This window comes from Pinus tabuliformis, chromosome 3_2 (assembly GCF_031772625.1).
Source record: "Pinus tabuliformis cultivar Carrire ecotype Pingquan chromosome 3_2, CPIR1, whole genome shotgun sequence".
NCBI lineage: Eukaryota > Viridiplantae > Streptophyta > Pinopsida > Pinales > Pinaceae > Pinus > Pinus tabuliformis.
This window is the reverse complement of record NC_142302.1, coordinates 189172245-189198493: the sequence shown is the minus strand read 5'-3', so window position 1 is coordinate 189198493 and position 26249 is coordinate 189172245. Positions and strand designations below refer to the sequence as shown.

Genomic DNA, 26249 nt, shown 5'->3' with positions numbered 1-26249 from the left:
TATGAGGGTGTTTGTGGCATGATTCATCACTGTTTGGGCAGTGGATCACACTAGAGTTATTGTAGGTAGGCCGAGCCCCAGACAATGGGTTGTTGCGTAGGTACAGGGGCTGGTTTTAGCCCTACATTCCAGTGTAAGTCAACAACAAGGACATGAATGTATGCCACAATTGTGGGAGGCAGATAGGAGGTGGAATATTGGGCTCACAAGTGGCTGTGAGAAGCTCTAACCAAGTAGCCTCATCAACAACAATTCACTTTAGTTTGGAACAACAGTCAAAAGGTATGTTTGACTGAGTCTTTGCCTTACGTTGGATCTATGTTTAGATTAGTCTGGATGAGATTTATATGCAACCTATGGGAGCCAATTAGAAAGGTTGACTTGAAGGGTTAGAAGCCTTTCTTAGGAGTAAGACTTATAGTGAGTGGATTGGGCATCATTAGACTGGTGCGAGGTTGTGTGTTGATGGCCCAAAGTAGCCCTTGACAATTAGTCTTAAAGTGACATTGATAGCCGAAGGTTGGGTGAATATTTGAGCCTAATATGGACGAAAATGACTGCTACATTGGCAGAGTGGAGCTCAAGTGTTGGCCGACGTAGAAGAGTAGATTGGATCGACACGTGTTCATTATAGCATAAGTGACTTGCAATAGTGATATGTGGCAGCCCTCTTGGAGACTCTATGTGTTGTCTCTTGATTGGCTAAGGGGCACTAGAGAGTAAAATGGAAGCGAGGGATTGACAAGACGAGATACGACATAGAGATTGTCATTGTATCTTGTATCCCTTGTATGGGAGCCCTAGAATGTTGTATTACTTACTTGGTTTAATATAACGAAGATTGGGTTGTTGTACATATTTGTATAATATTTTGTAAAAGTTGTCTATACTTGTGCATGTGTGATTTACTGCTTTATATTGTTCCACTGTGAAAAGTAGTTTTGTTGAGATTCTTGGTTGGTAGTGTCATAGATTCTAAGATTCTATCATATGTTAGTTTTTGGTAGCATGAGATGTGCTCTAGCGATGAAAATTCATGGAGAGGCTAAGACACATGAGTTCTAAACAACCCAGAAATAGTTTGGTGAAATTCCACGCGGATTGTATTATATTAAAATAATTAATATTTTTAATGGGGTTCCTAAGTCTAAACTTAGGAAAATTAAATTATCAATGGGTATTAATCAAAATATGGGTGAGAATGATCTAGAAGGCGGATCAAGTCAAGCTTTAATCTTAGTCGTTGATTAGAGACTTAATCTCAGTCGTTGAAGTCTCAACGAGAAATGTATAAGGAGGTTTGGGGTTCATTTAGAAACACACAGAGAGAACGAATTGATTTGGAGTTCAATTTCTGGGGCTAGGAAGTTGAGAATTCGAATTGAGTGATCATTTTGCAGCAGAGGGGCAGGGATAGTTCGAGAATACTGGATAGAGAGGCAGAGAGACACTAGTGGAGGCAACGCAACAGCTAGAAGGACTGACGCTAGGCCAATTTGGGCCCACGTAGGCCTGACACAGAGGCAGAAGGGCCAACGCAGAAGCAGACGCTGCCCTCATGTAAAAAGTTGGAACTGCCGGAACAACTGGGGATGTTGACGCAAGAGGCAGAAGAGACAGTGTAGAGTTGACGCAGAGCCTGCAAGGCTGACGTAGGGCCAACACCGAGATAGTTGGGGTTAGCCAGTTTTGCTGCCGGATCAACCGAAATCTATCAGGGGAAGTGAGGTAAAACTCACTTAGTTTTCCGCCACTATATTTTCTTTGCCATTGGATTGTCGGGAGGGCATCAAATATTGTATTCAGAATTACTACTTAATAATAGAAAACCCTCGGATCCGCTGCATTAGTTTTCCTGCATTGGGTTTTTTTCGGGAACCATTTTGTCCAAAAACAATTGTGTTCTATGTACCTTGTTCTTTGCTCAATTTTCTGTTTCATGTAATCAAATTTAAAGTAGTGTAGGCTGTTGAAGTAATTTACTTCAGCATTAAGAAAATAACTTGATAATATATATTAAAATCAAGTAGGAGAAGTAAATTTTGTTTTGTTGCAGTAGGGGTTTCTTGGACTAGTAATTATCGCATGGTAGCAGAGCATTGATTTTGAAATAGGAAGAGTGGATCCAACGTTGAGCGAAGAGGCTAATAGTTGTATTTGGCAGCAATTCGAATCCCCTTGAAGGGATTACGCAGTGCTTGTCGGGAAGCGAAGAATTCGAGTAAATCTCTCTGAGACAGTCGACAAAGAGGTATGATTTCCAGTTCGTGAGTTTGCAGAGGCAGAGGCAGTGACACAAAGCCTCAGCACAGTGCTTGAAGAGCACAATTTCTGTTGGGGTAGAAATTTGTTGTAAAAGAGTGAAGACACATAGAAGGGGAATTTTCTCCTTAGTGAAATTTTCTCGCCAAAAGTTCGAATTTCTCACTTGGCAGGCAACAGTGCTGAGCATTGACTAGAGGAGTTAGACAGTTTGGGTGAGATGGCATCACATGGGCTCAGAGATCATGACAAGTTGGAAAGGGCTTCCAACTATGTCATATGGAAGACCAAGATCTTAGTTGTTCTAGAGGAATACGATCTCGAAGTTTACGTCAAGAGTGTTGTGGCTGTTCTCGTTGACAATGATGAGAAGAAGAAGTACAAGGCCGAGCAGGGGAAGATGAAGAGGTTCATACTCGATGGAGTTCGAGATCATGTGGTCTCACATTTGCAGGGCAAAGATACAACCCGAGAAATGTGGGAAGCTTTGTCTTCACTGTATGAAGGTTCTTTCGAACAATGAAAGATGTACCTAGAACAAAAGTTGCAACGAACATTGATGCAAAAGGGAGAAGGGGTTAATTCCTATCTTCAACGTCTTCAGGGAACTAGAGACTAGCTTGCTGCAGTGGGGTCTACTGCTTAGTCTACTGCGATGGTAAGGATGGCCCTGAATGAAGTCTCGGATGAATGGCAATTCTTTGTCCAAATTATATTGGGTAGGAAAAGACTACTTTCATGGGAGGAGATGTGGGTAGCTCTTCAACAAGAAGAATTAAGGAGGGACTTAGTTAAGGTCAACCTCAATGGCAGTAGTGGGAGTGGCACGAAGACTAAGGAGGAGGAGGGGAACGCAACTCTAGCATCAAAGGGACAACAAAAGCAGAAGCAGAAGAAGGACATTTCGAAGGTGAAATATTTCTGATGTGGCGAGATGGGCCACTTTGCATCCCAATGTCCCTTGAAGCCAAAGGATAAGGATGAGAAACATGATCCCGAGGTTGCTCCAGCAAAAATTGACGAAGATGAGTTTGCCATGAGTGCCCACGCATCTCCAGGAGGGAAATGGGGTGTTATTGAGCTGTAGTCGGGAGGACTGCATGTGGGAAGGATCCTTGAGGAGTCCACCTCTTGGATCAATTACTTGCTACAAGAGCTCAAGATTCAATAGTAGCGAGATGAACTTAGTGTTAGATGATGCAGTGGGTTGGTTGGAGAGACAGATGCATTAGCTGAGACCAGAGACTAATCAACACAGAGCAAGGTAGGCACAATGCAAAAGTCAGCAACAGTGCAGTAGATTCAGAGGGTTAGAGACTAGTAGTAGTCAGATTCCAACATTCACATGGTATTATGCTGAACACAATTAGTTCATAAATTTTGGATGCTTTTCTATTGCTGAGTAGCAGCAATTGGAAAATGACGCAATGTAGAGCTAGCGATGGCAATGTTAGTAGCAAATGCAGAGGGAGCTGTAGTACAGATGCAGCAGTGGCAGTGTCATGGGCAACAATACAATAGCAACAACAACTGTGCGGAAAGGAGTTGCTTCAGAAACAGAGCAACATGCAGTTGGACATTGTTGCTAGAGCACTTTCCTCGCTAAGAGGGAGTGTTAGTTTTTGGTAGCATCAAATGTGCTCTAGCCGCGAAAATTGGTGGGGAGGCTAAGGCATATGGGTTCTAAACAACCCAAAAATCGTTTGGTGAAATTCCACGCATGTTGTATTTTATTAAAATAATTAATATTTTTAATGGGGTTCTTAAGTCTAAACTTAGGAAAATTAAAATATTAATGGGTATTAATCAAAATATGGGTGAGAATGATCAAGAAGGTGGATCAAGTGAAGTTTTAATCTTAGCCGTTGATTAGAGACTTAATATTAGTCGTTGAAGTCTCAACGAGAAAAGTATAAGAAGGAAGCTAGAACTGTCGGGGAACTGTCGGAACAACCGAGAAGGTTGACGCAGGAGGTAGAAGATACAACGCAGAGCTGACACAGAGCATGTAAGGCTAATGTAGGTCCTACGCAGGGCCAACACAGATATAGTCGGGGTTAGCTAGTTTTGTTGCCAGATCAGCTGGAATCTGCCGGGTGAAGTGAGATAAAACTCACTCAGTTTTTTGCCATTATATTTTTTCTGTCACTAGATTGTCGGGAGGGAGTCCAACCTTGTATTCAGAATTATTGCTTAATAATATAAAACCTTTAGAGCTGCCACACCGGTTTTCTCGCATCAGGTTTTTCTAGGGACTATTTTGTCCAAAAATAACTGTGTCTTATGTATCTTGTTCTTTGCTCAGCTTTTTGTTTCATGTAATCAAATTTAAAGTAGTGTAGGCTCCAGAAGTAATTTACTTCAATATTCAAAAAATAACTTGATAACATATATTAAAATTAACTAGGAGAAGTAAATTTAGTTTTGCTATAGGAGGGGTTCCTTGGACTAGGAATTTTCACATCCTAGATCCATGATTGTGGAAATTCAACACATAGTGACATTTGAAGGTTGTCTTGGTGATGTCCTGATCCCTCACTCGGATCTGGTGGTACCTCGAACGCAAGTCTATCTTGGAGAAGTACTTGGTTCCTCTTAGCTCATCCATCAACTCATCTTTGCATGGAATTGGGGAGCGATTTTTCAGAGCTTTTTGTTGAGTGTAACGTCCCATCCTTCTTCTTCACCAGGACAACTAATGAAGTGAAGGGGCTAGAGCTAGGCATGATGTGCCCAAGTGCCAGTAACTCTTGATTGGATTGCTCAATCTCATCCCTATAGGCCTTGGTATGTCTCTATGGAGTGGTAATAATGACTCGTACCCCCGACTCTAGCTTAATCGTGTGCTCAAACCCCTTTCAGGTGGCTGACCTGGTGGTATGGCCCTAAACACTACCTGGTACCTATCTAGGATGAACTGTATGTCAAGGTGCGGTGGCTTGGGTTGACCCAAGCCTAAAAAATCCTCAAGTCCACCGCCCACTCAATGTCACCATGCCTCAGGTAAGCTTCCATCTTGTGAGCTGAGACTGTTTATGGTGGGTAATAAAGCATGCCTCGAAGAACAACTTATTTGCCATCTGGCCCTGTAAACTCCATCTTCAACTTCCTCCAATTAGTAGTGACTTGACCAAGAGAACAGAGCCACTGCACACCCATAACCGCATTGGTGTCTAGTACATTCACCACAAAGAAATGATCTGTCACTACATAGTTCTCCATGGTCACTGTCAAAGCGGGAATGTATCGCGTTCACTGCATGGTCCTATCCCTTGACATAAGGATTGAGAATCGCTCAAACTCCTCGGTCGCGATACTTGTCCTCTGAACCATCTGTGCATCATGAAATTGTGGGTGGCGCCATTGTCCACCAAAACTGAGATATGCTGTCCCTGCATGATACCCCTGATCCTCAACGTAAAAAAATTGGGTAACCTACGTAAGGACGCAAGGACCCCTCCTGTTGGTGCGAAGGGAGCTCCCCCTGGTGGTGTTGATGGTGGTGGTCCCCTCTCCACATGTGTCACGCTGTCATCCTCGCCTACCTCCAACTCTACATTGTCCTCCTGGTCACTGTCATAGAAGACCTCAATGTAATGGGCCTTGCCTGCTGTGCATCTATGGCCTGGTGCCCAAGGTTCCTGACAGGTGAAGCATAGCTTCCTCCTCTGGAGGTCTCTCTGGATCTCCTCATCCAACTGTCCACACCCCTGGTTGGCTCTCGGTGGTGGAGCCCTAGTGTCTCTCCCTCTTTGTTGGAACACTGGTTTGGGCGGTATTTGCGTTTTTGCATTGGGTAGAGCGTCTTACAAGTCCCAGGCTCTACCAATTGCGTCCTGTAAAGTGGTGGGCATGCTGGACCTTATGAAATCACTTAGCAACTTTGTTAGCCCCTTCAAGAACGTGAAAACCCTCCTAGCCTCTGATAAATTGAGCACCATCACTGACAATCTTAGAAACTTGGAGATATAGGCCTCAACACTCCCCGTCTGCTTGAGCCGTATCATCTTTCCAAAATGCTCCTCCGGATCTCTCCTCTCAAAATGCTCCAATACCGTCTGAGTGAAATCCTCATATGCTGTGACTCATGCATGTCCCATGGTGGTTAACCCCTGAAACCACCAATCACGGGCTTCCCCCTCTAAGTGCAATGTGGCAATTTTGATTGCCTCCGTCTCAGTCATCTGGTTGAGCTGGAGCTTGGAAGTGAACAGCTAACTTCTCAACCCATGCCCCGACTGAGGTCTTGGGTGAGCCATCAAATGTTGGGAGGAATAGTCTCCCCCTCGTACGCTGTAGGTTTGTGCCATGTGCGTAGCCTCTTCCGCGCTGCCCCATCCTCCTATTGTTACCCTTAAGCTAGTAGAAGTCCTTGAATCTTATGGCCTCTCTGAAATCAGGCCCATAGGATTGATACTCAACGAAATAGTCCCCCACGGGCATCTCCTCCTGCCCTTGGATCCCTCTAGCACTAGATGCTAGAAATGTGGGGATGGTAGGCCTTGGCGGTGTGCTGGGAATAAGTTGTGTGTTTGGTGGATTTGTTGCTTGATGCTGTGATGTGCTTGAGCCTTCACACAAATTGATTTCCTCGTGAATCCCTTTTCCCTTTTTACTGCAATTTTGCTGTCGCAACTCATAAATGCCCTTATATAGATCGTTGATGGCTTTCAGAAGATGTTGGGCAAACTCTTCTTCCTTTTTCAACTTGTCTCCCCCATTATCCCCCATGTCTGGCCTCTCAACCTCTAGTTCAATGGTCACTGGATCATGAGTGATTTGTAGTTGCCTTTCCTTACTTCTATACATGTGCCTCTTGTAAGTGACGTCGTGCTTATCTTTTGTTGTAATAGACCAAGCTGCTCCCATAGGCTGAGCCAAGACTATGAACTTTGATACCACTCTAATATCCCTAAGGAAATTTTACAATGATAACAAAGCATGCATAGCAAAAGTATCCACAAAATCACACACAAATCAAAGACCATGAAATAAGCCAAAAACTGTGATGTTTTGAGCCTTTTTATTATAAAAGTATGGGGTTACAATAGGTGTTTGGAAAGTGTGCACTTGAAGTTGCCCAAGTGATGAAAGCAAGTGCCCCATCTGTTGCATAGCTGTCCCCTCTATGGCTTTGTGCTGATCCCCCAAAAAATTGAATTGTTGGCTATGAATAATGGCTGATTTGACCCGTTTTTGTTGCTCAGAAAATTTCGGGAAATTAACCATGATCTCTCCTCCAATAACCCACCAAAAACCCAAAAAGGGTTTGGCCAAATGTTGACTCAAGAATTTTGGCCCAATCTCCCCTCACTCCACTATTTGCTGGGTATTTTGACCCACCTGTAAATGTCAGTGCTGAAGGTCCCCAAAATGGCTGCAATACTCAACAAATGCCCCTCCAAGAATGATGCCACAAGCTAAAAATCTCAATCCTTCTCTTCCCCAGCTCCCACATGTGGCACAAAAGTACCATTGCGCATGCCCACACAGTCCCTGGTAGGAATGGTTAGATCTATGCAAGCTCCCACGAATTGGGGCCCTGAATGTACTCCAAATCCCCAACAAATGAAGGCCTTAGACTGTCCCTAAAGGCCCAACAAAATCGCTGCTTTTCAGCCAACTCCTCTAGGAGCAGTGTATTCCTCTTCTATGTCCCACCTACTCTCTAGCTCCACAAATTCACTAGATAAACTCCCTAGATAGGTTTGAAAGGACTCAAGATGCAAACACACCTCCTAGGGTTGGCACTAAGTCCACCGAAGGTTGGGTGAGATTCTTGCCTGAAAATCTTGTGTGCTCAACAACACATGTAGAATTGGCTCTAAGCTCAAGCATGCTAGTCAAGGGTGAATGTTCAAATGGTCAAAGATGCCCAAGAATGAGTGCCTCCTATTTTTTCATTCAGCGTCCAATTTCCTCCATGTGGGACCTATCCATTGATTTCCTCACTTTTCCCTCCAAGTGTGCGTATCGCCAAGAAGAGAGCATATTCCCTTTTGGGGGTGGCTCTCATCATCCACTAGCCATTCGATTTTCTCCTTTTCTCCTATGTTGGTCCTAGCTCAAAACTTCGAGTGGGGTCCCCTAACCCACTTTTCCTAAGTATTAGTCCGAAATATGACAAAAATGACAAAATTGTTATTTCCCCTTAGCAATATCGCTAAATGGGAATATCACAATTGATCAGGCATGTTAAGCTTTTTCTACCATATTTTAAGGTTTGGATTAGGTAGTTCCATCAAAATTGGGTGGTGTTGACTGATGTCCCTAGAGGATTGAGGTAGAGGCAAAGGATAGTCAAGAGGCAAAGCATGAAGAATGATACTAATGATGAGGATTTTGATATAAGCGATCGTGGAACATTGCTTGTTAAGGAATGGTGGAACATGGATGGTGATGCCAGGCCACAACTATGGCATTTGGCGACATGGGTGCTTTCACAATTGGTGTACACTTCTCTCATAAAGAGGTGTTTAACAACTAGCCAAGTTTATTTTTTGGAGTGGTTGGCCTTTTTAGTCGTCATACTTTGGTGTGCAAATTGCCCATTTTGTGAACATAACTATTTGGTCATGTTATTGTTGATGGTTGCTGCAATGCCTAAACTTCCACAAACAACTAGACAATCAAATTCATCACAAAATTACCAATTTAGTTGTAGATACATACCTGGATATCTCGTTTGACATTTATCCCAGGTTGACATTTCTTTGAGTTTGCTCCTGCTAGCAAACTGACTGAATCCACCTTGCCTATCTGGGATCAACCTATCCGGTTCTCAGATCCAGAAGACTTTGAAATTGAAGAATTCTGCCCCCCATGCCCAAAACCCCAAGAACACTGCTCAAATGTTGATTTCTCAGTCAATTCCACCCTCAAAATTCTCCTTTCGTGCTCCTTGTTCAAGATTCCCTCATTTTTCTCCCCCCCTTGACACAGATGTGAAATGGCCTTTTTAGGTGTTCTCAGGTGGTCATTGACCGCCTTGCCTTTGGTATTCGTGGACTTGGCTTTAGCAACGACAACCAGGTATGTAGAAATATTTACACGTAGTCAAGGTTTTTTTTAAACGCACTAGCTTGAGCTATTATAATCCATTATGTGCTAATATCTTGGTGATTTGTTTACATCAACATCGTTTAGTGTATACCATATGTTATAAATACTTTTAGATTGTATAGTATATGTATATTTTCATTTCCCACTTTGTTTGCATAATAAATATTATTATTATTATAATTTTTATTTTTTTATCTTTAATTTGTATAATAATTAATATATATTATAATTATTTTTATATCCCTTGTTATTTGTATAAGATATTGCCTTTATCCTTTACGTTGTATAGTTATAAACTTATCTATATTATGATGGTGGTACATGCATTAAGTACCTTACTGAATGTATTAACATATATATTTTGAGTTAGGTATTCACCTATTATTTTTCAATAATTAATTCTTTCGTTCTTTAATTGGATTTTTTTTTTGATAATAAGGTAGTATATATACTATTGCAGTGCATGCGATGCATGCATATGTAGCTATCATATGCATGCTAATATTTCTATGCTACCCATAATTTGAGAAGGGTCATCATAGTTGCTAGTTAACTTATTTCATTCTTTAGGTTAATTGCCTACTTTCTTTTATGTGGCTTAAAAAATTGTATGTTCGTTTGTAGTTGCTACAATCTAGATTGTAGATGGTTGATGCTTGAATTATATGTCATTAATGTACTACGGATGCCATTTCTATTTTCATTAATGTACAAACATGCACATTTTCATATCTTTTGCAACTAATTTGGCATTCTGCATGTTTTTTTTTAAATATAAATGCAATATAATATCTCTCTCTCTCTCTCTCTTTATATATATATATATATCTATATCTATATCTATATATATATATATATATATAGCCACACACACAACGGACATGCCCCCGACACTCCAGTCCTGAGGTTTTTCGGAAAATGTTGCTCGTGCAATGCTCCCGAGGTTTTTTGGAAAATGATGCTTCCACTCTGCTCTGTGCTTTGGCAACCTTGCCTTTGATGATTTTAATGATATTTGTTTCTTTTTTGGCAGGCCCTGAAGACTCTGTCGACATCTCTTAGTGGTTTCAAGGAGTATCTAAGGCCTGGGGTTACTGCACCAGATGACAATCATAATGAAGCAGAATGCCAACCTTTGGAAAAGTTTTCCTCCTGCACTAAAAATATTGCCAAGTGTCAATCAGAGAAAGACATTCAATCAAAATTTGCACAAGATAGAAATGATTTTACTAAGAGTAGATATAATGACAAAGGTCAAACTTTCCAAGATGTTCATGTTTTACAAACCTTGCCAGGTGAAGGTTCTGTCACTCATGTGAGCAACTCCATGCAAGGAACAGAAATGAGTTCCATGAATGGTCCAAGCTCTAATTTTCTGTTGCATGAAGAAAGGAGGTGCACATCACAAGAAGTGACAGCAAATGTTGCTTCTACCTTTTGTCACAACCAAGTGGCCTCTAGCTATCAGAGTGTATCAGGCAGGCAAAGCTCAGCTGAGATAGAGCAGACATTTATGGAACTAGGAGATGATGATGATATCTTGCAGGTTGTTGTAATCCTTGCATATGCTACATGCGCTCTTTGGTTGGTGTTGTAGAACTATTGGCTTTTCTGCATTGTACCTATGTAAACCATGGTGTTTTAACTGTTCTTTGTTTTGTTTAAATACAGAACATTGATATTGATCAGATTGTTTCCATGCACTATCAGTCAAGCTCTACACAGAAGACTCCAGTTTCGAAATTTCCAAGCACAGTCCCTATTGGCACTCCTGCTGATACTAGAAAACAGTCACATTTTATGGAAACTAGTGTGCATGGTTCAGGCAATCCAATACAAGATGATCACAATTATATTTGCAGTCATGGTGTGCAGGTAGCTTTCCTATTTTTAGTGAGTCAAATTTTCCTTGGTTACTTCAGGTTGTTCTTGTTAGTACATGAAACTTATCTTGATGTCCAAGCTGCAGATAACTCTCTGTGCAGAAGCAGCAGTACATTTACGGGAGATGAAAGATGGACTTATCTCAATATCAAATGAGTTACTTGATAATGCTGCTGAACTAAGCCCTCAACAATCTGAAAAGCTTCGTCTAGAACGGTTTGTGAACAGTGTAAACTTTAGGGTTCATTTATTATTTGTTTTCAAGGTATTTTGTTTGTTATATTATTTGAAGCATGTAGTATTTGTTCTACTTAGTGCTATCTTTATCCCTTTGTGAATAGTCAGGTTACAGCTGAATAAAAAAGTTCAATACCTAGAACAGCAACTTCAGTACCCGCTTTCAGATGAAGAGAGGCGCCGGTCACATTTTATGGCATCTGCGGCCCCTGCAAGTTTCTTTTCTGCAACCACATTTACGAGGCAGACAAATGGTGATGGAGGGACGAGCACTGGGAATATGCATGTCAAAATGCCAATGTTCCAAACTTTGGTGGACAAAGGTTTGAATCCAATTTGAATAACTGTAATCAAAATTTTGGAGAAAGCACAGGGTGCTTTAGGACCCCTCTTCCATATACTTCACATGATTTTCTTGACAATCAAAGCAACCGTGTACATCAGACAGAGAGGGAACCATTTGTACCCAGGTTCACTGAAGTGAATTACACAGAAGGATCTAGTGATAAGAGGTGGAGTAGTCGAGACTTTCCGTGGACCCGAGAACTAGAGGTATACTTGATTACCAATCATTTGCTAATTTTTCATTTGATGTGAGAGCTTACTAGGTAAGAACATATTTGCTAACATTATAAAAGCTTATAACTTGGCTCAGGTCAACAATAGAAAAGTTTTTGGTAATCATTCATTTCGCCCAAATCAAAGAGAAGTAATCAATGCAACCATGAATGGCCATGATGTTTTTGTTTTGATGCCCACTGGTGGTGGCAAGAGCCTCACTTATCAGGTAATGTGACTTTAACAATACTTTTTCTTCCCAGTTATGATGCTTTAGTTGGAATAACAAAGTGATAGTAATGGCCATTTCTTTCTTTCTTGATAGAAAACATAAAACTTGACATTGTGAAAGGATACACATTGAAATATAGTAAATTAGAATAACTTGGCAACACTGAGTTTATTGTATATATTTCTGGTAAATTTCCAATTACGAGCCCAGATTTATATTTTCACATCAATTATTTTTTTTCCCAACAATTTATTTATTTAGCAAAATAACTTCTAAATTACTGAAAATTAAAATCACTGGTATTTTATGTTGAAATTTGGGGCAGCTTTGGGATGAATTGCCCCAAGGAAAATCTAATTACCACAAGGAGAAACCATCTTGCCCCAAGAGAGAATTCAAAATTGAATAAAGAAATATTATTATTGATATATCTGGCACTCCTCTCATTTATTTGGGCAAGCAATTTGGTAAATATATTTAAAAGATTTTTTATTAATTTGTAGTGGGCTAAATGGTGAAAAGTTCAAGTCAGCTTGGCTTGAGGAGTGCCCTATAATGGGCCAATCGTTGCACCCCAAGACTATATAAATAAGAGAGGCTTGCCATTTGATGAACACACCATCAAGTGCAACTCATCAATAAAGAAGATCTCTGAGGTAGCCGTAGATGCCCTAGCCGATTTGGAGGAGTAGTCAAGTATTGTTCTTCTCTTGTGTTTTGGTCTGGACAGGTTCAAGGAGTTGGCTGTCGAGTTCATGCGGTGATTTCTGAGCTTTGTTTTTGGTGCATATCTCCTTGTCTTCTTGGCAGCAAGTATATGGTTCTGTTGAAATGGCTGTGCCCTGGAAGGGGGCTTTAATCTGCGTCAGTTGGTCCGCTAAGAGAGGCCGTGAGATCTCTAGGCATGCGCTGGAATTTCTAAGGAGACTGAGAGCTAAAGGAGGCCTAATTAGACCTCTTGTCTGGACGTAAGTTGTTGATGTGTTGGCCGAATTTTTATGGAGTAGTTCTGGGCTTATTTGTGATCTCTGTATAAGGCTGCAGTATGAAATAGGGTTGAGCCCCTGTTTGGATGCTAGATGGTGGTTATGTGACCCAAGGACGAACTGTAACTACAAGCCGAAGTTCCTTGGTTAATAGCGCAGGGTTTAAGGATCTTTTCAAGAGTTTTGTTGATATTTTGTGAGGTCTATTGTGGGTATAATAAGGGCAGATCCATGACTGTTTAGATGCCCTAAAAGAGCATTGAAAATCCTTTGGAAGGTATGTACACAGGTCCGCGCTATCAAGTTGAAGAGGTATGTATGATTGTTGAAGTAGTATGTTTGGTTTCGAACAGTGCTTGAGCTAGCCTGAGATCAGTATGTATGGATTGTTGTGATTGAACTATAGAGCCCTAGTTCTATCCAATATGAATTGGCTAAATGATGAAGTAATGGGCTATGGATCTTGCCCTAGATTAGTCAGTTTCTGATTGTGTTAGGGCAGATTTGGGTACCTAAGTTAATGGAGTTTCAGAGGGCATTTTCTGTGTTTGGAAAGTGATATATGGCATTGACTCTTGACAGTGATATATGGCATTGATTCTTGATAGTGATATATATGACAATGATGTATATTTTAGTGAAGTATCTGACAAAGATGTATGAAAGTATGACTGTGTTGTATGATAGTGTCTTTATGACAGTGTTAACAATAATACTTGTGACAGGGACATGAAGGAAGCCCTTATGCTTTCATCTATTCATCGCTAAAAGGAGGGCTTGTGAATGCTTCCTTGAGAGCTATGTCTGCTACAATCTTACGAGGATCTAGTATGATCCTATATTGGCTCTAGGTGGCCTAATGTGTTCGATGATGGAAGACTTATGTCATTATAATTGTACATTGTATCCTAGCTGAACATTTGATGAATATCTAAAGAAGAATAATTGATTTTTGGGTTTCCCCCTTGTGGGGTTGCCATGGTCTTTGACCTAAATCCCGGTGTCTCTCTTGTGTATGCTTTTCTTCTGATGTTCCTTATTGGTCCGCTGCATTGTTGATATTAATTTTCTCTCCATATAATTTCTAATGTTGTTAATGGGGTGAATGTATTGTGAAAATTGTTGAAAAGTTAAAAAATGCAATTATATTCAACAAAGAACAATCTTGCCCTTAAATTAAAATTTTAACATCTAGAAATATATATTTAATGAAATTTAAATCAGAGAGATCAATCACGCACTGCAAAAATAATTCACCCACAATTCTCCGTCATTTATCAATCTTGAAAATTTGGGTTTTCGACCCACAAAGATACAAGGAAAAATATAATAATTGGAACCTATCACTTGACCCTCACAGGATGAATTTGGCCCAAGGCTATGTTGCGGGGGAGCGCCCCCCCTCCCCCCTCGCTCCCGCTCCCAATCCGTGCTTCGGGCGGGAGCGACTCGGGAGTGCACTCCCTAAAATTTTTTTCGCTCCCTGCCTTTTCTGGAGCGTTTTGCCTTTTTTGCATTTTTTTTTGTAGTAATGTTCGAAATGCAATTTTTTTGAAAGAAACAAATAGTTTTTGAGTGGGGCAGCTTAATGATCAAGTCTAGGCCCTAGTATTGATATGCTCATGGTAATGTTAAATTCTTAAAGTAAAAGTGACATTCTCCTTAATCTTCATTTTCATCATCCTTTTACTTAAATTTTTAACATTACCATGAAATGACTCAGGATGTTTGAGAGTGGTTTCGTCCTCATTGGATTTCATATGGAGAAAGTGGAATTTTAGATTTCATTCAAAATCCAGCAGACTTATCAGTTTTTCAGGATTTCAAGATTGGGGGATTGCAATGTTTCCATTGAATTTTTTCATGTATTAGGGTATGGAACTCGTATCTAATCAAGAGCACCCATCCCTCTATGTACCTTGATGTTAGTGACATTGGTTGTCGAACTCCTCTATCATGACCCTCCTAAAAATGTACGCATCACTCAAACAAAATCTTGACTTGACATGCTATGGTTTTTTTATCTTATGTTAATGCTTAGAGGGTGATATTAATGACAAAGATCCCTATACAGATACAAAGGTAATGACAAAGATACCTTTGGATATTAATGCTTGGAGGGTGATATTAATGACAAAGATCCTGATTTTGCAACAAGACTAAAAAATTAGACATTTCTCGTGGTGGCAAGAGGCCCAAGCATAAGAAATAGATAATAGATTTACTTCTCTTTTCTAGTTTCTAGTATCTTTTATAACTATTGACTCTTTCATATTTATTATGATATTTATTTAAACAATATATGACAATTTAAGTTTGAAGTTGGCAATTATAACTCATTAGTAATGAATTATGAATATGATGCTTCATGAAAGTTGAAAGTTGTTTCATTTCATTTCATTTTATAACATTTCATTTCATGTTAGATATTATTTGTTGTAATGGTTACACTTAGTTTACAAGTACAACTTTGATGATCAATGGTGATAAATGTTATATATTGAATTTTGAAAGCTTGAAACTTTAAGATTGATGAATCATGAGACTCAATATGTTGTATGTTACTATGTTACTAACTTGCGGGCGTGGTTGATGAAGATTATAACTTTTAGATGATTGTTGTTATATGGTTCAATCTATGTTTTTTTTTTTTAATATGTTTTTTGTATCTAATTCATCATTCTACATGTTTTTGTTGACATATATGTATCAAAAATTAAAAAATAAAAAACAAAATTTATATATTTTTTAAAAATCGCTCCGGGATTCGCTCCCAAACCGGGAGCTTTTGAAAATGGTCGCTCCCGCTCCTGTTTTCGCTCCCGCTCCCCGCTCCCAAGTAACATAGGCCCAAGGATTTTGACCCCCTAAAAATTTGCCTCGAGAAATTCGGCCCAATCAATTCGTTGAAAATCGACCCTGCACCTTTCCATGAGTTGCTATTGCACCTTAGGAAACTTGGCGTCCAACAAATTGACCCCTCCAATAAAATCGACCTCCCTCTCCTCAACAACTTGTCCTTGAAATCTCCACAATTCGGCCTCTAGATTCACCCTCCAATTCTATTGTGCTTCTCTGTGCTTTAGTCTACTGAGCCACTTGCACTAGAAAAAATCACTCTTTCTTGTTGTGACTCGCTCTCTTTGGTTCTTGTGTCTAGTATCTTGTGTCTTCACCTCTTTGCTAGATTTTTTTATAATCTTTATTAAGTCCGAATCCATAATCCTAATTTCCCTTCTAGAAGATCTTGGAGATTAATGGTGTTGGAAATAATACTGAGGGGTGGGGGGGTGAATCAGTGTTATCAAATCAATAAAACTTTTACATTTCCATACTTAGATACATATACGCTACTTCAATTAAGGGAACCCGCGTGTATACACAACTGTGTCTAATGCAACTAGCGTATATCCAGAATACTATGATTCGGTTAATCCATTATATGTTGATCTTTAGTTAGTGCATCAGAACTTCATTAACCATATGTAAAGTAAGCAGATGCAGTAAAATAGAATAGATCATCACACACAAGAAGCACACATGAACACCATGATATAATGTGGAAACCCAATGTAGGTGAAAACCCCCTGTTGCAAGTCGTCTCTATCTTCTTTTAATAAGAAACTTCATTTTACAATAGTTCTATACTGGTGCAGTCTTATACCAGTACGCTGGCTTCTACCTGCAGAGGGCTACAACCCTCTTTCGTTTTCCAGACTCTCCTGGATGGGAGCTACAACCCCCTTAGCTCTTGTACTAGCTGATCCATTTACTAGTACGTAGGTGCCTGCCTACTGAATGCTCCAATCTTCACTCATTCTCTAGCTGCTACTGGAAAGGAGCTACCTCCCCCTTTGCTCTTGTACTAGCTGATGTACTAGTACGTAGGCGCCGGCCTACAATCTCCTTTCATCCTCCAGGGACCCCATTTCATACATTTTTAGACTGGATAATTTATATATATATATATATATATATATATATATAAAGGCAGTACACATATAAATGCCCCAATTGGTATATTTATTATATCTTGGTGAATTTAGGAACTTGTTTTGATAATCAAATTTTTTAATATTAACTAGTGGGTATATTAGTGGATTACATGCGGTTCATGCATATGTAGCTATCATATGGTTGTCCCATATGTATGCTAATATTCACATTCTGTTTGTAATTGTAGGTGAGTCATTACAACTATTAGGTGTCTAGCCCCAAGGGGTGTGACATGTCCTAGGTCAGCCGATCAATCCATAGGTGCGTGTGATAATGTGGTCATGGAGTGGGAGAAACTTAAAGGAAGGTGAGAAAGCCACAAGACCATCTAATGGGGGTCCAACATCCTTAGTATAATGATGTAAGGAGGGAGCAGTCATGAGGACATTTGTTACCCCTTTCCTTTGCTTGCTTTTTCCAACCCTCTAGTGTATCTTCTACTTTTATGATTTGTCTTTTTTTGGTGCATAGCTTGCTTGATGTTTTTCCAATAACCTTTTAAGATGTAGTAGTTTCTCCCTTGTCGGGGTTGGAGCATTCAAGAGTTCCTTCCATTAAGATGAAGCATTAAATGCTTGAGGAACTGGGTGATGGCCAATGAGGGGGGTAGAGTTCATGCTAGGCTTTTACCCACATGCTAAATATTGTCTTGCCCATCTTGCAACCACAAGACTTCCTTAGCTTATTATTCAGGGGGAGTTCAAACTTTGCCTTTTTGTTTAGAGATTATCTTTCATTTGGCTTCTTTCTTACATAGAGTCATGGCCTATGGCGACTTTGTCTCCAAGAGATAGAGGTATCCATTACTTGCATTTTTCTCCTCTGAGGCCTTTGCCTTAGATTGCCACTTTGGTTGTGCATGAGGTTGGTTTTTAGAGGCTTCCTAGTTTCCCCATTTGATGACCATCTCCCTAGAGCACTTTCCCCCATTTAGATACTCTCTAGACACAACATACCATCTCTTATCGACTAGACATGATATGAATTCACCATCTCAAAGGACATCGACTAATTGTACATTTAGATCACTCGGACCTCACATCTAAAGAGTCTAATCCTAGACATGTCTTTCTATCTTGAGCACTTCATTGTTAGTGTCTCATACATGTAGAAATTGGGTGCTTTAACTTGGGATCTCTTTGTTGATTTTTTCAAGACTTTCTAATCTCATAATTACTTCCAATAATTTCTTAATTAATCCTTCTTGTGTCACATTCATCATTAAGCAAGTATGCATAGAAAATATCAGCAATAAAATAATAATGACAGTGGGATCATGAAGAGACAACCAATCACAAGAGACGTAAAATTTTACCCTGGGAAAACCATAAGTAGGGAGAAACTCAAGAACCTTTTCTTAGAGAAATTGTCCAATTCAGCAAGAGATACAATTTGATTTTTCCAGTCAAATAAGTCAAACTGGCTAGTAAACAACCCCAGGTCAAACTTGGGTCAAACACAAATATTTTTGGCCTCTTGTAATAGTTGGTCAGCTCAAGCCAAATAGGCTGAATTTTGGCTGCTTATACCTCCCACAGAATTTCGGTTTGTTGCCCAGCAAAACTTTGAAAAGTTTAGTTTGTGATCCACGTGTGAAAAAACATAAATAAAAGATGCTTGGTCCACACAAGACAAACTTGGTCAACTTTCAATCTACTTCTCTTCTCTTTCCTTCACATGGGTGAACAAAAGATTTGATGTTTTTGTGATCCGGATTGATGCCAATGGAGCAGAACGAACGACAATATATAGTGGATGAATGACCCTGAAAAAGGTTTTTCTTTAGGGTTGGCCAGCTTGATCTTGGAGGCAAAATTTGAATTTTAAATTGGAGCCAACTTGACATCAAATTTATATTTCTGTTCAACACTCCCTCTTAGCTAGGGAGGTATTTTCTTTGACTTATTTAGATGATCTCTTATTGAATTTTTTTTTTTTCATTTCAAGAAAAGGTTAAATGAGCTAGCTATGTTGATGTATCAATCCACTTCATGTTCTATTCTAGATCCATGTGGAAAGCATCTTGCATCAACATCACACAAAGGGATCTGGTTGCCTACTAGTCAATTCTCTTTTGAAAATGGATCTAGTCACCCATTGTCCAAAGGCCTTTTGGGATCCTACTGGCCAAATACCTTTTTGGCCTTCTGGGGTCAAGACTTGTCCTAGGTTACAAATTATTGAATTCATCACTTGGAACCTGGTCAACACTTGTGACGTATGGTGAAACCTTGGGAAATTACCATTTCCACATGCCAAATGAATGGTAATACACTTGCCTGATGCTAAAGGCACTCACTCTAGCCATTTGCCAAATACCTCTTGGGAATCTGTGGACACTTTTGCTAGCTATAGTTATAGAAGATGTAGGAGGCCTTACTACTTTGAAAGTTGTCTCGTGGTGTTGTGTGTGTTACTTATGGTCATTTACTGTTGAGATTGTTGGGGAAGAAGCAAGTGATCAACCTAACCGTGTTTGTCTTGGGTGGAACTTGTAAACTTTGTCTCTTGAATCCCAATATTTCCCTCATGAGAAGAACTAGATACCTTTTGTCTAGGTATGCCAAGAAAGTAGGGAGGAATCTTCCAAACTCTTAGCAAAGATTATAAGACTTCCACTTCCTCTCATTGTAGACAAGGTGATAGAAGATGAGGTGCTGATCCTAGTTGTTTTTTTGTAGATGTTAAGCTTGACATGAACCTTTTCGATGTTAGAATGTGATTATCTTGATCAATTTGAAGTTGATTTGAACCAACTTTGAATTGGACCAAAGTAATCTCAAGGCTATGCATGTTGTGCTTTAGCGTGTACTCAGGCTAGTAATAAGGCTATCCATTCTTTAAATGAAATGCTGAAATAAAAATCCTTCTGAGGACCAAGGTCCTTGTGAGTGGCAATTTAAGTGACATGTATATATTGTCTATAATTACCCTCTCTTGACCTTATTAAACTCTTATTTTTTGGATAGGAGGTGATTAAGAGCATCTACATAGTACTTGTAAGGTGGAAGGTGATAAAAAATACGAACAAATTGAAGTAGTGAATATGTCTCAAAGAACAAGTTCTTTGACTTTAGTTGTCCTTGATGATGGGTGGACTATCCACTTGAAAAATCAGACATTTCAAAACCGCCCACACAATTTATTTCCAAAAATTATGGCTAATTGTAAAAACATACATTGATAAGTTCTATTGTTGTGTAGGAGAACCTTGCGAAAACAAAAGCAAATTCTACTCTGTATTGTCTATAAGCACCATATCTTAACCTTATTAAACTCTTAGCTTGTGGATAGGAGGTGATTCAAAGCATCAACCGAATACTTCTAGGGTGGAAGGTGATAAAAAATACGAACAAATTGAAATAACAAAGATATCTCAAAGAACAAGCTCTTTGGCTTTAGATGTCCTTGATGATGGGTGTAGTGCCCCACTCAAAGCGTCAAATATTTCAGAACCACCTAGACAATTTATTTCCAGAAATAATGACTAATTGTAAGAACATTAGTTGAAAAGCTTTATTACTATGTAGGAAAACCTTGCAAAAAGAAGCAATTTGCACTAAATAGCAAAGTGCCATTAAAGGGTATGTAATGTACCTAGGGAGGATATTATGGGTATCCTATGGAGGTACACAAGGGTATAATGAATATAATATGGCTAAACCATGGAGTAAGCTCACTTAGTAGTTGATAGGGTAATAATTATAAATAGACCCACTCATGAGTTAGAAGGGAATGCTATAATAAGAAGGGGTATTTCTCATAGATCCCGAGGAATACTTAGGAGGAAGTATAAATACATGAGTATCATTCTATGTTGGTTGTTGGATGTGTTGTTTTGTAGCAAATATGGCTTGCAAAGTGATTTATTCCATAAGGAGTATTGATGGTGTTACCCTAGCTTAAGGGTTATTTATATTCTTGTGTTTAAAGTGTATATGTTTTGGTGTTTTTGATGTTTAAAGGTTTATTATAAAGTTTAAGGGTTATTTTTTCTCTATGATCTCAAAAGGTTTACTGCAAGTGGAATAAAAGCTCTTTCTTGGGCTTAGTTACCACTCAAACTAACAAAGGTCCTATGGAGCAACGACTAGGTTGAGTGGCAAGAATGGAGCGATAGCCCACTGTCACCTCGGTTAAGGCCCCCTGCTCTTTAAGAACTTTCACTGCTGGGAGGAGACCCAGTATGAGGAATCACGGGGCTGAATAGATCATTGAAAGGATGAGGGGTGATTCCCAAGGCCCATTCACAGGAGAGACTCAATAATATGGTTTTCTTGCTTGTTAAGCAAGGTGATAGGCTCTCTAGGAAAGGCTAGGAGGATTCTTGAGACTAGGGTTTGGAAATATATCTTGTCAAGAGGTTTCCTAGATCCAAAAATCCTTGTGGAGAATTGGCCTTTAGGTCATCTTTGTGAAATTAGAGTTGTAAAGTTGTGGGACCACAAAGGGCCAAGTGGATGCAGAATTAGGTCAAGGACATGGAGTTGATCAACCAAGGGGGGAGGGGGCTTGACCTAATTATGGAAGAGAAGAGGATCAAAGAACAAATTTTCTTTTGAGAATTGAATGCAATGATCTAAATGAGGATACTAGCCAAGGGAAACCTAGGGCAAGAAGTGGTCCTTGAGCTAGGGCTTGCTATATGTTGGGATCCTACTGTCGGAATTGCTTCAAAATTGGGGGATTTGAGGGTGAGGTTTAGGGAATATGACTTGTGAAAGGGTTTCCCAATCACTAAAATCCTTGTTGAAATTGGTATCTTGGATGGTTCTTGAAGAATTGTCTTTTCAAAGGAACGAGACCACATGAGACCAAGCAGACCCAACTTAGGTTAGGAGGCAAGAGTTTAGTAGCCAATGATTTTCTTAACCCAGACAAGGAAGGGGAAAGGATCAAAGAAAGAATTTTCATTTAAAGGTGTTGAATTGATCCTATGAGGCGCTAGCTTTGGGGATATTAGGGAAAGTTTGATCTCGGAGTTAGGGCTTAGCTTTTCTCACAACTCCACTGTTGGAATGGCTTCAAAACTGGAGGAGGCCTTGAGAAAACACCAATGCAACAGAGGCTAGGAGATCAAACTTTTTGGAGGGTTATTTTGTTGGGAAAATGATGCCTTAGGTGACCCAACTTGGCTAGACCTAGGAAAAGGTGAAAAGGAATTGATTTTAGGTGACCACCTCTTGGTAGGTCAGTACCTATGTCTCGGGAGAATGGAGTCTATGATAAATATGAATGAGGACTTTTGGTTCTTTGTCAAGGAGGCCTCAAGACTATTTCACTAGCTTTCTAGATCAAAGAGAAGCAATCTTGTAGCTTTTATACTTCAATGTGGAAAAGGTGACGGCTTATCAAGATGAATTTGTTGTTAGAATTATCCCTAGGAGATTTCATTCAAATTACATGGCCCATACATTGAGAGATGCTATATAGAGATAGAATTGCACAATTTAAGCAATAAACGCATCCAATAATTATCTCTAAATATAGCGAAAATCCCAATCCAATGCATATGACAAGGTAAAACAATAGTAGCATTAAAAGCATGTACTTAAATGTAATAGAACATATCCAACCATCCACATTTTCACAATAGAGAAGCTCCAAGATAAGATAAACCAAATCCACACATCATAATTCATCCATAAAGCTCTAATTCATCCTCCAAGAAAAAGTGCAAAATTCTCAAGAGAGAAGAAATCCAATCCAAAGTGATGATGAGCAAATGAACTCATCTCATTTGTATTTATACAGTAAGGAGGAGTTCGAATTAGTATCCTTGGCCGATGTAAGCCCCAAAAATAAAATAATGTGTTCTAACTTTTGGTGACAAACCCACCAAGCTAGCTCACGAATGAAAGAATGTGCCTCTTAAGAGGTCAAATGATGAATAATACAAGTCAGAGGCCTCTAAGAGGTTTAATGTGGTCCACGGGTGCCATTATGAAGAGTAGGACCCTCAAAAGTGATGGACAAGGGGTTGGCCCCTTGTTCTCCAAACAATAAACCGGTGGTGCTCCTAATGGGTGTGGGGCACAATAATAACTTCATGGGTCTCCAAATGGGTCAAAGATGCCCATAGATCATTTGTAAGGGCTCTGATGATGGTGTAGGGGATGCCACATCATCCTATAAGTCTTGGGTCAACTGCCAAGTGGATGGTACATTTGTTGGGCCGGTGGGGCAAGGTGAATCAGGTGCATATTCCTTGTCCAGTGGGAGTATCTCGAGGATCTATGACCATCTTTGGGGATCCATGGAGTGCTGCATACTGTTGTGGAGGCCCATGGCTCTCAACACACCCTACATGTGCTAATGTAGCCTTCTGGATGATTAGGACTCTGTATAGGGAGACCAAACCCAAGATGGAGACCCCATTTGCAATCCTGCATAAGATCCAATGCATTCCCTAGCCTTCAAGTACAACAAGTTATTACAGAAATCGAGTAAATGAGTTTACTTACCATGGACCATATGTGGGGACTTCATAATGGCTTGCCCTTCCATAATGGGCTTTAGGATGTGCTAATGTCTCCTCACTCCAAATGGGGTTAAGCAAGTATCCTATTAAGTGATTTCTACTTCTAAAGGGGTTAATATGTTCAAGGTACATCCTTCAAAAAGTGGTGGCATGTGACATAGGTGAATGAAGTAGGGGATGAGAAGGGGCAACCCTGGGCCACATGTTGGGGTACAAGGGTAGCTAATAAAAGGAAGGCTAAACTTGGGCTTACAATGTATAGGAGGGAGCAATCGTGGTACATGAGGTGCCACGACCGTGATTTTTCCACCCTTCTTTATATGCCTTTTGCCTTTTTACGATTTTCTTTGTTTAACTGCTCGAGGCTTAAGGGGTAAGAGCATGATGCATAAGATATAGTAGTGAATACCCCCTTTTAAGGTAGGGTGGTTCATTACCCACCAGGGGTTGGAACAATCATGGGCCCCCATATGATGAAAGAGGCTCATAGAACCTGTAGGAACTAGGGTGATGGCCATGATGATGGGGTAAAGCTCATGTACTGGCTTTTGTCCACCTGCTAAATGTGTTTGTCTTGACCATCTTTGCATTTTGTGGTACATTTTTCTGTTGAATGTGGCCAAATATGCTTTTGTCTCTTTTTAGTTGCATCAACCTCCAGACATCATTCCAAGCCTGACCCAAGGTGTGGGCAAGGGGAAGAGGCAAGGTAACCCTATGTGGACTTAGTGGAGGAATGTGGACCCAAGTGGGAGAAATGATGAATGGGGTAATAATGTGTGGAAATGGGGTAATATAAGCGGATAAGGGAGCGAGACCACACAACCAAAATTAGGGTTTCCCGTGAAATACCATCCCTAAATCCAAATAGTTAATAAAAGAGATCCCACGGGACTAGAATGCAAGGTTAATATCCAAAATGTGTCTAGGGTACAAGAGCATAGACCTAACCTATTCTTTCCGTCGAATCCCCCCATTAGTCCATGCCCATAATTGTCCTTGATAAGAAAACTACATACTCAATTACCAAATGACAAGGCATACCTTCAGGTTTAGGAGGCTCACCTTCAAATATATGACCATGGTAGATGGGCGAGGGATCGCAGAGAAATAGCACAATGAGCTAGCTAGTGGCTGCTGGCTACTAGGTGAGGACCATCTTGGAGTTTTTTTTTTTCTCCTAGAGATTGCACCCACAAAATGGTGGGTAACAGGCCTAATGAAATCCAAAGTGTACCATGATGTGAGAATGGACTCCAAACATAATGGACAAGGGGTTGACCTCTTGTTTTCCAAGCAACCACCAGATAGTTGGATGGGCCAAGATGATGACATAAACCCTCCCTTTGTGTCATGTATTGAGACACATCCTCATCGAGACCTTGTAACATCTGTCAAGTGTATGGAGCAAGTGTGGAGCCAACTGGGCATGGTGAACTAGGTGCATTATCCTCATCCAAACAGTGGAATACAAGTAATCAATGAGCAGTGTTGGGGATCCATGATATAAAGGCTCGTGGCTCTAAACGCTCACCCTATAAGTCTACGCATGTGGCCCTTTGGAGGGCTTGGACCTTGTACAGGGAGACTAAGCCCAAAATGGAAACCCACTTGCAATCCTTCATAAGATCCAATGTGCCCCCTTGCCATCTAATACAATGAATCATTAGAATAATGAAGTAAAAGAGCTTACAAGTAATGAAATCAGTGGGGCACTTCATGGTGGCATGCCTTTCCATAGTGGGGTTTGGCATGTACAAGTGTTTCCAAGTTCAATAAGGGGGTTAATCAATGACCCAATTAGGTGGTTTCAAGTTTTAAAGGGGGTGACACGTCCACGGTACATCCATTAGGTGGTAGGTGGCAAGTGATGTAGTGATGGAACGGAGTGGGAATCAAGGGAATGCTCCAAGCTACATGCCATGGTACAAGGGTAACTATAATAAGGGAAGACCACACTTGGGTATATGAGTGTAGAAGGGAGTAAATCGTGGTACATGTGTTACCCCGACCTTTGTTTTTCCACCCTTCTTTATATGGCTTTTGCGTTTGTTGATTTTTCTTTAAAATTGCTTGGGGCTCGAAGGTGTGAAACCATGAAGTGTAGGATATAACAGTGGATAACCCTTTTTGAGGCAGGGCAGTTCATTACCCACCAGGGGTTTGGGACTCTCATGGGTTCTTTACTGTCGAGGAGGCTCATCTAGGGTCCATAGGAACCAGGGTGATGGTTATAAATAACGGGTAGAGCTCATGTTTGGCTTGTGCCCACATGCTAAATTTGTAGGTCCCGACCATCTATTGCATTGTGCGGTACATTTCTTGTTGAGAGTGGCCAAATTATGCTTTTTATTTTCTTTTTAGTTGCATCAACCTTTGGGGAATTATTCCAGGCTCAACCCATGTTGATGGCAAGGGGAGGGGGAGGCTAACCCTATGTTGACCCAGTGGACACACGTGAACTAGGATGGGAAAGGAGATGAATGGGGCTAAAATGAGCAGAAGCGAGTGATGTATATGGTGTCGGGATGCAGGACCATGCAACCAAAAT

At 40.2% G+C, this 26249-nt stretch overlaps 1 pseudogene across 1 annotated transcript in view; it reads left to right on the top strand.

The window, feature by feature from the left end:
* Positions 1 to 26249, top strand: part of LOC149180408 (ATP-dependent DNA helicase Q-like 4A) — a 280436-nt pseudogene that overhangs the window by 54200 nt on the left and 199987 nt on the right. Inside the window, exons 5-9 of the transcript XR_016256925.1 lie at positions 10358 to 10870; positions 10996 to 11199; positions 11294 to 11424; positions 11554 to 11997; positions 12101 to 12232. The product of XR_016256925.1 is annotated as an ATP-dependent DNA helicase Q-like 4A (transcript). The remainder of the gene's footprint in view (positions 1 to 10357; positions 10871 to 10995; positions 11200 to 11293; positions 11425 to 11553; positions 11998 to 12100; positions 12233 to 26249) is intronic.